This window comes from Leptonychotes weddellii, chromosome 14, assembly GCF_054177405.1.
Source record: "Leptonychotes weddellii isolate Sample4059 chromosome 14, ASM5417740v2, whole genome shotgun sequence".
Lineage (NCBI taxonomy): Eukaryota > Metazoa > Chordata > Mammalia > Carnivora > Phocidae > Leptonychotes > Leptonychotes weddellii.
In genome coordinates, this window is record NC_138382.1 from 4,397,063 (window position 1) to 4,408,689 (window position 11,627).

Below are 11,627 nucleotides of genomic sequence, written 5' to 3' on the forward strand. Positions count from 1 at the left end.
GCAGGGAGTTTTTTTTTAGCAGGAGATGGTGCTCAAAGGCCCCTTCGTTTGCTGTCCAAGGTCCTCAGATCAATATTCTCACTGAACTGTTTCCTTCCCGGCCTGGATGGCCCCTCTGTGCGGCTCTCCTTCCAGCCCATCTCCTCCCAGATCTCCCCCCAGGAAACCTCACCAGGAAAATCTCCATCAACTGTAACGAAGACCCCAAACAAGAGACTGTTTCCACAAAAGCTGGATTCCTGCAAGGTATTTGTTCTGAGGAGCTTTCTTGTGTTTAGATCATTAATTTGAATGAGGTGAGCAGCAAGAAGCCTCATCTAATTTAGGTTAGACAGTAGCCACTAAGGTGGAGGTGGGCTTCGCCCTCCTTTGTTCACCCTCCTTCCTCAGGAGGACCCAGCTTTCTCTCCCCCATCCCAGGTTCTGTCGCCAAAACCAGCCCAAGAAATCAAACAGACATGAGGGGTGCCTAGGTGGCTCAGTCGTTAAGCGTCTGCCTTCAGCTCAGGTCATGATCCCAGGGTCTTGGGATCGAGCCCCACATCGGGCTCCCTGCTCTGCGGGAAGCCTGCTTCTCCCTCTCCTGCTCCCCCTGCTTGAGTTCCCTCTCTCGCTGTCTCTCTCTCTCTCTCTGTCAAAATAAATAAATAAAATCTTTAAAAAAAAAAAAGAAATCAAACAAACAAGAGCAACACATGCTGGAGTTTGTTTGGTTTGTTTGGTAGCAAACATAAATACTTTAGATCTTCACCATGGTTCCCACCCCACTAACTCCATGAACCCCAGTTTCGGAGAGCTGCCTAGCCAGCCGCTCTTTCCTGCATCCCTGGCTTCTAGGTTGAGTCCCAGGGACACAAAACCCAGGAGATGCAGTCGCGTTTAGCAAGAAAATGTTCCAAACCTGGCAGTCCTGTCTGTGGGGTCACTGTTCCGTCCCAGGTACCCCCCCCTTCGAGGGCCGGTGCCTTGGGTTCTCACCGACTCCACTGGGTGCTGCCCACTCCCACTTCCCGGCAACCAGTGCGGTGGGCGCCCACTGGCTCACTCTGTCACCTGTGTGTGGGGCCCCACATCCTCGGTCCAACACCACACCCCCTCTCCCTTCCCAGGGCGCAGCCCCTGCTGGGGTCTGCTGGCCCTCCATCTCCTGTGGAAGCTCAGCTGCTGCGTTTTGGGAGCTCCCACCTGGCAGAGGACAGGGATTCATAAGCAGATCAATTGCAGTGTAAAATGGTTAAGAGCTACATAAGAAAATAAATAGGGTTGGGAAGCAAAACCACAAAAAAAGAGAAAAAAGATGGATTAACAGGATTAGGGGAAGGGAGAGAGGACGGAGACAACAAGATAGGCTCCCCAGAGAAGGTGACATTGGATTAAGACTTCAAGACAAGAGAGGGCTGGCCAGGCAGGGGCAGGGGGAGCAGGGCCCCTGGGCCCCCTTAGCTCCTGTCTACAGCGGGACCCGCAGGGTGGATCCACACAGGTGGGCTGAGCTCCTGGCCTGGAGGTCACGGCTGTTTCGTTATAGAAGATTCCTGAATTCAGTGCCCTCTCTGACTGGGGCTCCTCCTGGGGTTCACCCAGCCAGCAGCTGCCCCCCACTCTGGCCGTGCGCTGCTCATCACTCCAGACGGCACTCACAGGAGAGTGACAGTCACGTGTCCCCAAGGGAACACTTCCCAGGACTCCCAAAACAGGCTGGGACACTCGACTGAAATGTCTGTGCCCTCACGTGGTGTTGCTGCCCCCAAGTCGTGCTGGTGTTGATGTGGGGAACAAAGGCAGAAGAGAAATTATTAAATTTCCTTACTCCCTACAGCCCATTGACAAGTCCTTGAAACAGGCAGAGTGACCTTCCTCTAGGGACTCAACTGCCTCGAGGTTGACACTTTGCTAAGGGCAACAGGCAATCCTAGCCCGACCCCCAGGATCCTGTAAGTCTCCTTTAACATATAAAAATTCCTTTGGAAACTTCCTTTATCTCTACCCCACCCCCAGGATACATGTTGGCAATCATCCCCCAAGCATACGGCCCACCGATATACATCTATCTGAAGGGCCTCATGACTTAGGTTTTATTAGACGGTAATAAATGACCTTTTCCCAACAATAGCTAGCCCCCTCAAGGTCCCAGAAACCTTGTTTCCAAATTCCTTAGAGACTTACCCTATCCTAACCCTCTCCCAACTTGAAAGTATATAATGGGCCACTTCTCCTGACCCCATTGCAGTTCTTTCTGCCCATGGGTCCTGTCCCTGTGCTTTAATAAAGCCACCTTTTTGCACCAAAGACGTCTCAAGAATTCTTTCTTGGCCGTTGGCTTCGAACCCTAACAACTTTCCTACATCAGTGTCCCTGCTGAAGCCACCATCAGAGCATGCGTGTAGTACCTACCTGTGTGACATCATAGCTCTATAAAATGTGATAGAAACATGCCCAGCAGAAAAGGACACTGAATCTTCCTTTTTATCTCAATCATATGGCAAACAATATTTCTGTGAATAAAAAGGATGTGAAAGCAGTGAAGTATTGTGAAGACAAAAAGCGCACTATGAACTAGAAAGATCGCTGGGGGCCTTAGCCTCTGTTGACCTGCCACTGAGTCCTGTCTCTGCCCGATGGCCATATGATCTCTGATGAGTCTTCTGGACACGGGTGTTTTCCCCATGTGCTCCAGCACTTTACATGAACAGAAAACATTGAAGTGTTTTCCAGGTTGAAGACAATACACGTGGTGTCTGGCTGCTCCATAGATGGGGATGAAATTTTACAGGAATGATAGCCTGGTGGCAGATAAAGCTGATGCAGTTAAAACCCACTCCCTATTGGGGGCACCTGGGTGGTGCAGTTGGTTGAGCATCTGACTTGATTTTGGCTCAGGTCGTGATGCCAGGGTCCTGGGATTGAGCCCTGCATCAGGCTTTGCACTTGGCGGGGAATCTGCTTAAGATTCTCTCCCTCTCTCGCTGCCCCTTCTGCTCATGCTCTCTCTCTCTCTCAAATAAATAAATTAATTTAAAAGAACTCACTTCCTATTGGCAAGCCACAATCTTATTATAATATTAGTAAACATATTCCAAAAATTAAGACAAAATATGTTCTCTTTGCACAAGTTCTGGTCCTTGACACGAAATTGTTTGTCCTCTAACTTGTAAAATGCTTCCAGACTGAAAACTGAACAAGTAAAGCCATAAAGGTCTGTGAATACAAAACAAGTCTTAAGAGTACGCAAACAAAGACAGGACAATCCTAAGCTTGCAGATGGGTTTTGTGACAATTGAGAATGGAGACATGGGAGTTGCCTGTTTAGCTATTGTTTGGTAAATCCATTACCCAGAAGCTGCTGCCCAGATGATTCTGGAAATGAAAACCATGGAGTCGGCCTGGCAGGGTGGCCCAGGCCAGGGCATCCACAGAGGCAGGAACAGGGAGAAGGGGAAAACAGGCCAACATAATAGACTGAGAGCAGGAGACTTCCCTAGGGGTTGAAGAGCTGCTTTTGACCCAGCCCAGTGTTGGCAAGACGAAGATTCTGTAAGGCTGTCCCTGACACCAGGCCTGGGGTGACCCAGGTGCTGATTCACACCAGGAAGGCCAGCTGTCCCTGGATTCATCTCCCAGCCTGGCCCCTCAGAGCCTCCTTACTCTTAGGCTCTGCCAGTCTTGTTCCCTCCTTGTAAGCACATACTGGAAGGATATTTCCACCCCTACCTTCAAGGCTAAAGCCCAAGATGTGGGGGAACTTTTCTATGTATCCAAATGCAGAACCTAAGTGCAGTGAGAACATTGACCTGAGCACCTTCTACAGCAAATTAGGGAGCCTTTGATCTTTGGGGAAAATAAGGCTCTCTTATGTCAAGTTGAAAATTAAATGAAACTCTCCTTACCCAACGGAAAGCATCCTTGGGCATCCTGAGCATCAAAGGGATTCTAGAAGGCAGCATGCTGATGAGGAATGGAAAAGGAATACATAAAAAGCACCTCTTCCATATCACTAAAGTGTAGATTTAAGAAATACCAAGTACGAAATTTGGTAAATCATGTTTTATGGCTTAGAAGACATTTAAGTTTTCAGGAAAGAGAAATCTTTAGAGCTTTTATCATTCCCAAATTGCCCCTGGGTCCAGCGGTCTTGAAATGGGAGGGTAATAGATGCACTAAATCTTGTAGAGTCGATGGCTATGCCAAGCAGCATCTCTCATCACAAAGCAAAAGACTTGGGTATCAGATCAGTCCCACTAGGGAAGAATAGAAGGTCCTTCTGCAGTAGCCATCTCTGACTTCACAGCAAGAACCTTACAAACAGGTGGCTCTAAGTCCAAGAGGTAAGTCTAGGTGGGTACATACAAATGCAGTCATGACTTCACATGAAGAAAAACGAAGATGAAAGCAGCTGCCAGCATGCCACTTGGAGAAAATACCATGTTTGAAATTATCAACCCAAAGAAGATGTAACTGGAAGATACCTACCAACGGTGTATTTATGAAATAAACCAAAACGTAAAGTAGAAACTCTTTTGAGTCGAAATGAAATGTGTGACATAAAATGCAACATCAGAATTTGTAGGATGTTGCTAAAGCTGTATTTAAAGGAGAACTTATGACATTACTTATGTTAAAAGAGAAGAAAGGTCTCAATGACCTCAGATTCCACCTTAAAAACTAAGAAAAAGAAAGCAAATTAAACCCACAGTAAATAAAAAAAAAAAGAAAAGAATAAAGATCAGAGCAGACACTGATAAGATAAATACCATGCAGAAAATCTATGAAATGAAAAGTTGGTTTGTTGAAAAGATCAATCATATTGATAAACCTCAGGGAAAAAAGAGGGAAACTGACAGTTAATATCGGAAATGAGAGAGGAGACATCACCACAGATGCTACAAATATGAAAAAGATAGAAAAGAATAATACAAACAATTCTATGTCAATAAACCTGACAACATAAATGAAGTGGACACATTCTCTAAAACACATCAACAACCAAAGCTCACTGAAGAAGACAGATAACCTGAGTAGGTCTAAATTTGTAAAACGATGCTGCGGTTTACAAACTTCCCACAGAAAAAACTCCAGGCTCTGATGATATTGCTGGTCCCCTGTACCAAAAATTTGAGGAAGAAGTAATACTAAATGTCCACAAACTCAGAAAACTGCAGAGGAAGAAATGTTCGCTGTATCCTGATGCCAAACATAAAAACATTATAAGAAAAGAAGTAAAATAAAACTATGTATCAATATCCCTAATGAACATATATTCGAAGATTATGAACAAAATTTTAGGATATCAAATGTGACAATATATAAAAATGACCATACCTTACGACCAAATGGAGTTTATACCAGGAACACAAGATTGTTCTTGTATTTGGAAATCGATGTAATTCACCAATATTAATATACTAGAAAAAAAGAGCAGAAACAATATTTGAAAAAATCCAACATTCATTCCTGATGAAAATTCTTAGCAAACTTGCAATAGAAGGGAACTTTCTCAACCTGAGTAAGAACACGTATGAAAAACCTACAATTAGTATAATATTAAGTAGAAAAAGGATAATTTTGTTTCCTCCAAGATTCAAGATCGGGAACAAGATATGGATGTTCACTTTCCTCACTCCCATTCAAAATTGCATATTGCAATCAGGCAAGAAAAGGAAACAAAGGGCACCCAGGTTGGAAATAAAAAGTAAAACTTTGTTTGCAGGCAGCACAGTTTTGCTTGTAGAAAATTGATGGTATTGTTAGCACCATCACTGGGCAGAAGTTAAGGCAACGAGAACAGAGTTTATTCAGGAGCTCTTGCAACAGAGAAAGAGACCTTGGTACGGAACTGGGCTTACTTCTGAATACAGCGTGGACAGTGGGGATGTATAGCCACTGAGCAGGGTGGAAATCCACTAAGAGGAAACAGCAGGGGTGAGGGGGGAGTGGGACTAAACTGACGGGGCAGGATTCGGGCTGAGGGCAGGCCAGGATGATCAGACAAGCCCCGGGGCATGAGGACTCTGATCAGATATCCAGGGGGAGGGCTCCTCTCTAAACCCATGTTGCAAGATTCTTGCCACACGGGGCCACACAGGCCTGACCAGGACAGATGCCAAGGCCGAGACCCGGAAGGCCCTCCTGGGAACCCGATTAGAGCTTAGTCAAGGATAGAGTCACGTCCACATCCACATCCACATGCACACACACACATACATGTACACACACATGCACACTGCACACACGAGAAACCATACCGTGCACACACAACACACACATACACACGTGGACACCACACAGACACCACACGCACAAAACACGATACATCACACACACATACAAAGCTACAACAACCAGTAAGCAAGCTGAGAAAGTTTTCAGGATACAAGATTTGTGTACAAAAATCAGTTATACTCTAAGAGTCAGCAAACTATAGCTCAAACGTCCGAACTGTCCCACAGTCTGCTTTGTACAGCACGTGAGCTGGGACTTGTTCTTGCATTTTTTGTGTTGGCAATAAAACTTCATTTGCCAATTTTAAGGCCTATTTTCAGGAAGGTGGTCCATAAAATTTTTTGCTTTTACATTTTAAAAGTTCTAAAAAAGAATATGGAACAATTACATTATGTGGTTCACAAAGCCTATTTATTGCTGGCCCCGTTCCCCCTCCAAAATAAATAAATAAATAAACAAATAAATCAATAAATGCCCACCATCCACTTTCTATATAAGTGAAACCAACATTCAGAAATTCAAATAAAATTTGAATTTATAACAATATAAAATTTATAACAATATAAAAAATATGAAATATTTAGGGATAAATCTTACACAAGATGTGGATCTCTTGTACGTGGAAAACTAAGAAAAGCATGGCTGTGAGAAATTAAAGAAGACCTAAATAAAAGGAAAGAAATAGCTTGTTTGGGAGTCAAAAGATTCAGTATTACGAAGTTGTCGATTATTCTCAAACTGATCTACATATTCAACAGAATCCCAATCAAAACTCCAGTAGATTTTGTTTTGTTTTTTGTAGAAGCTGAAAAACCAATTCTAAAATTCATATAAAAATGGGCAAGACTCGATACAACAGAAACAATTTCAAAAAACAAACAAACAAACAAAAAAACCAAAATTGAAGGGCTAATGTGTCTTGATTTCAACATTTATTACAAAACTATAGTAATTAAGAGAGTGTGGTATTGGCATTAAGATAGACAAACAGACCAGTGTAGCCGGATAGAGTCCAGCAAGAGACACACACATATATGGAAATTGATTCTTGACAAAAGTGCAAAGACAATCCAGTGGAGAAAAAAAAACTCTTTTAACAAATTGTGCTAGGATGCTTAGATATCCACATACAAAAAGTAAACTTGGATCTATGCTTTGAGTCCAACACAATAATTCAAAATGGTCATAGACCTAATGAAAAACCTGAAACCACTGATCTTCTAGAAGAGAAGTATCTGTGGTTTGGAGTTGGGCAGAGATTTCTTAGATATGAATCAAAATGTGTGAACTATAAAAGATTCCATAAGTTGGACTTCATCAGAATTAAATACTTCTGTTCTTCAACACTGTTAGGAGTAATAAAGAGAAGGCACAGACTGAGAAAAAATATTTGCAAATCATGTATCTGAAAAAGGTCTCATATCCTGAATATACAAAGAATTATCAAAACTCAAAAAAAGCACCTCGTTTAAAAATAAGCAAACATTTGAACAGACATTTCACTAAAGAAGATATGTGACAAACATATTGAGAAAAATCTTTAAACATTATTAGTCATTAGATAAACACAAATGAAAACCACAGTGATGTATCACTACACCTATAAGAATGCCTCAAATCAAAAAGACTGACCGAGTTTTGGCGTGGGTGTGGAGGAACTCTCATATGCTGTAAGTGGAAAGATGAAATGGTAAATCACTTTAAAAAAACCATTTTCTAGTTTCTTAAATATCCTTTTCCTTACTGTATAATGGAGCCCTTCCTCTCAGGTATTTACCCAAGAGAAACGAGAACTTAAGTTCATACAAAGATTTATACACAAATGTTCATAACAGCTTTATGTGTAAGAGGTCAAAACCGGAAACAACAAAATGCACATCAACATATGAATGGATAAACCAATTGTGATATGGCCATACCAAGGCATGCCATGCGGTAATAAAAATGAGCTAATAATGATACACGTAACATGTATGAACCTCAAGATACTTATGTGAAGGGACTAAAACAAAGGTGAGTATGTATACTTTGTATGCTTTTGTTTCGTAAAAACATGCAAAAATTGCAGTGGCCTTCAATGATAGGGACACAAGGGCACCCACTGATTAAGACGGAGGAACTTTTGGCTCCTTAATGTGATTTCTTTTCTTTTTTCTTTCTTTCTTTTTTTTTTTGTCGTTGTTGTTGTTTGTTTGTTTGTTTCTTGGTGAGAAGTGTTTCCGACAGCAATGTCAGGAAATTCTTTTGGAGAAGATACTGCTCTCCATCGTGCTGATTGCAAAGGTTAAGTTCTCTTTCTTCCTTCCTAACAAGTGACTTAACATCATAGTTTAGAGGTAAATGCTCTCCAGCTTTGTGCAGGGGCGGTATCGTAGCCAATGAGGTTTATCCAAGGCGCGATTATTGCTAAGAGGTAAATGCTCTCCTTCCCTGCTTCTAGGCACCTCCCAAGGCTCACAGGACCTGTGCTGGGAAGGGCAAAGCAGTCTGGAGAGGAGGGAGGGTGGAGGTGTGCAGCGTGCCCGCATCCACGATGGCCTAGGACCATTGCACAGTGAGCCTGAAGCTCCAGGATGGAGTGTGTCAGAATTAAAATCTTTACCCACTACATATATATTTTTTCTAAGAAGAGCCATTGATCTGGGCAGAAGCTAGATGGATACCTGGTTTTTGTCTGTTTCTTACTAATTGAGCAGAATTCCTTTCCAGATCTCTTTACTAACCGGAATTTGGTACATGTCACCAGTTTGCTAGGAAAAAAAAATAGCTGGGTAAAAAAAAGGGAACACACTTAAAAATTTTTTTTTCATTAGGGTTAGGCTGCTGAGATCTACTGAATTTCAAATGCATGCCTTCCAGGAGTATGAATCTCCAGCGAAGAATGAAATACTCAAGTTAGGACAGTCATAAGCATATTCCACTAATGTAAGACTCAAGAGTTCCTTGTGCAGATGGAGATCTCTGAGTTTATTCTTTGAATCTATTTATTATACTCTTTGAAGCAGAATAGTAACTGTGAAGCTACAAATTAGATGCCTATTTGATATGAGAAATTAAGGAAATAAAGTGTAGTTAAACAAAAACTCAGGGTGGATTTCTGAGCAAAATTAGATTGTTTTATAATCCATTTCATAGAGCTATAGAAATGTACTGTCAAATATCACTTGGAACATATATTAATCAAAATAATATTGTCTTTGTAGATTCATTTTAGCCATGTTCAAATATTAATACCAGGAGGATCAAGGTAGAGAAATCAAAAGATAATAAATATGCAATTTTTTCCTCAATATGCTGACATCCTCTGTGTTTGAAAAAAAAAAGTTCCTAAAAGCACTCATTTTCTAACTCTACCAGGCGTCAACACACCTTGTCTGTGAAGAGTCAAATAATGAACATTTAAAGCTTTATGGGCCATGCCTTCCCTGTCAGGACGACTCCACTCTGTCTTTGTAGTATAAAAGCAGCCACAGACAATGCATAAATAAATGAATATGGCTGTGCTCCAATATCCCTTTCTTTGCGAAACAGGCTGTAGGCCACATTGGGCCCATGAACCATAGTTTGTTGATTCCTGATCTAAACCTGTGTCCCCATGTCCCTGCCTTGACTCTTCCCACTGTCTCATCTGGAACAAGAGCCTAGCCCAGTCACTAAGGGCATGAGCACAGAGCACCTGTTTGGGGGATGCACGTTTGGGCAGGGATGGAGCTGCAACTGTCCTGAGTGGGTCTGCAGGAAGCTTTCAGGCTCTGTCAGAAGCACAATGGTTATTATCTAGACGAACTTTAACATAACAACTGGCACCCTTGTTGAAAATCATTTGACCCCGTAGGTGAGGATTAACTTCTGGGCTCCCTGTTCTATACCAATGATCTATATGCCTTTGTTCTTTCCTTTCAAGATGGTTTTGGCTTTTTGGGGTCCCCTGGGATTCCATAGGAATCCAATACGGAAAGAACAGTCTTTTCCACAGATGGTGCTATGAAAACTGGATATCCACATACAAAATATTTAAGTTGAACCTTTATCTAACACCATATATAACAATTATATTGGACCAAAATAGGTCAAAGACCTAAATGTAAGAGCTGAAAGTAAATTTTTAGTAGGAAACATAGGAGAAATCTCCATGGCATTGAATCTGACGTGATTTCTTAGATATGACACAAAAAGCTCAGACGACAAAGAAAAAATAGATACATTGGATTGCATCAAAATTTTAAAAATATTTTGTACACCAAAGGTTGATATCAAAACTGTGAAAATACAGGGGCACCTGGGTGGTGCAGTCGGTTAAGCATATAACTCTTGGTTCGGGCTCAGGTCTGATCTCAGGGTCATGAGGTCGAGCCCCACCTCGAGCCCCACGTCAGTCTCTATGCTGAGCCCAGAGTCTGCTTGAGTTTCTCTCTCCCTCTTCCTCTGCCCCTCCCCACTGTGCTCTCTCCTCTCTAAAATAAATAAATAATTTTTTTTTAAAGTGTGAAAAGACAACCCACAGAAAAGAAGAAAATACTTGCAAATCATATATTCAATAAAGAGTTAATATCCATAATATACGAAAAAAACCCTCCTACATCTCAACACCAAACAATCAAGTAACCCAATAGAAAAATGGGCCAAGTACTTAAACAGGTGTTTCTTCAAAGAAGATAAACAAATGGCCAGTAAGTACATGAAAAGATGTTCAAAATTCTAGTCATTAGGAAAATGCAAATCAAAACCACAATGAAATATCACTTCATATTCACTAGGATGGTGTTTATCTAAAACGAATGAACAAACAAAACCCAACAAGTATTGGTGAGGGTTTGAATAAATTGGAACCCATATGCATTGTTGGAGGTACTATAAAATGCTGCAGCCACTGTGGAAAATAGTCTGATGGTTCTTCAGAAAGTTAAATACAGAATTCCACATGACCCAACAATTTCACTTCTGGGTGTATATTTGAAAGAACTGAAAGGAGAAACTTAGATACTTATATCACTGTTCATAGAAGCATTATTCACAATAGCCAAAGGGTGGAAACAAGCCAAATGTTCATCAACAGATGAATGGGTAAGCTGGAAGCAAATGTGGTATATCCAAACAATGGAATATTATTCATTCTTAAAAATAAATAAAATTCTGATACATGCTACAACATGGATGGACCTTGAAAAGATGATGCTATGTGGAATAAGCCAGATGCAAAAGAAAAAGTATTGTATGATTTCATTTATATGAATTACATGGAATAGGCAAATTCACAGAGACGGAACATAGACGAAGGTTAGCAGGGGCGAGGGGAGAGGCAGATGGAAAGCTGTTCAGTGGGTGCAGAGTTTCTATTTGGGGTGATGAAAAAATTCTGGTAATCAATAGTGGCTATAATTGTACAACACGGTGAATGCACTTAACAC

General features: G+C 41.6%; 1 pseudogene; it reads left to right on the forward strand.

Annotated features, from left to right (window-relative positions):
- Positions 1-8,568: 8,568 nt before the first annotated feature.
- Positions 8,569-8,629, forward strand: LOC115943312 (U4 spliceosomal RNA; annotated as a pseudogene).
- The last annotated feature ends 2,998 nt before the right edge of the window (positions 8,630-11,627 follow it).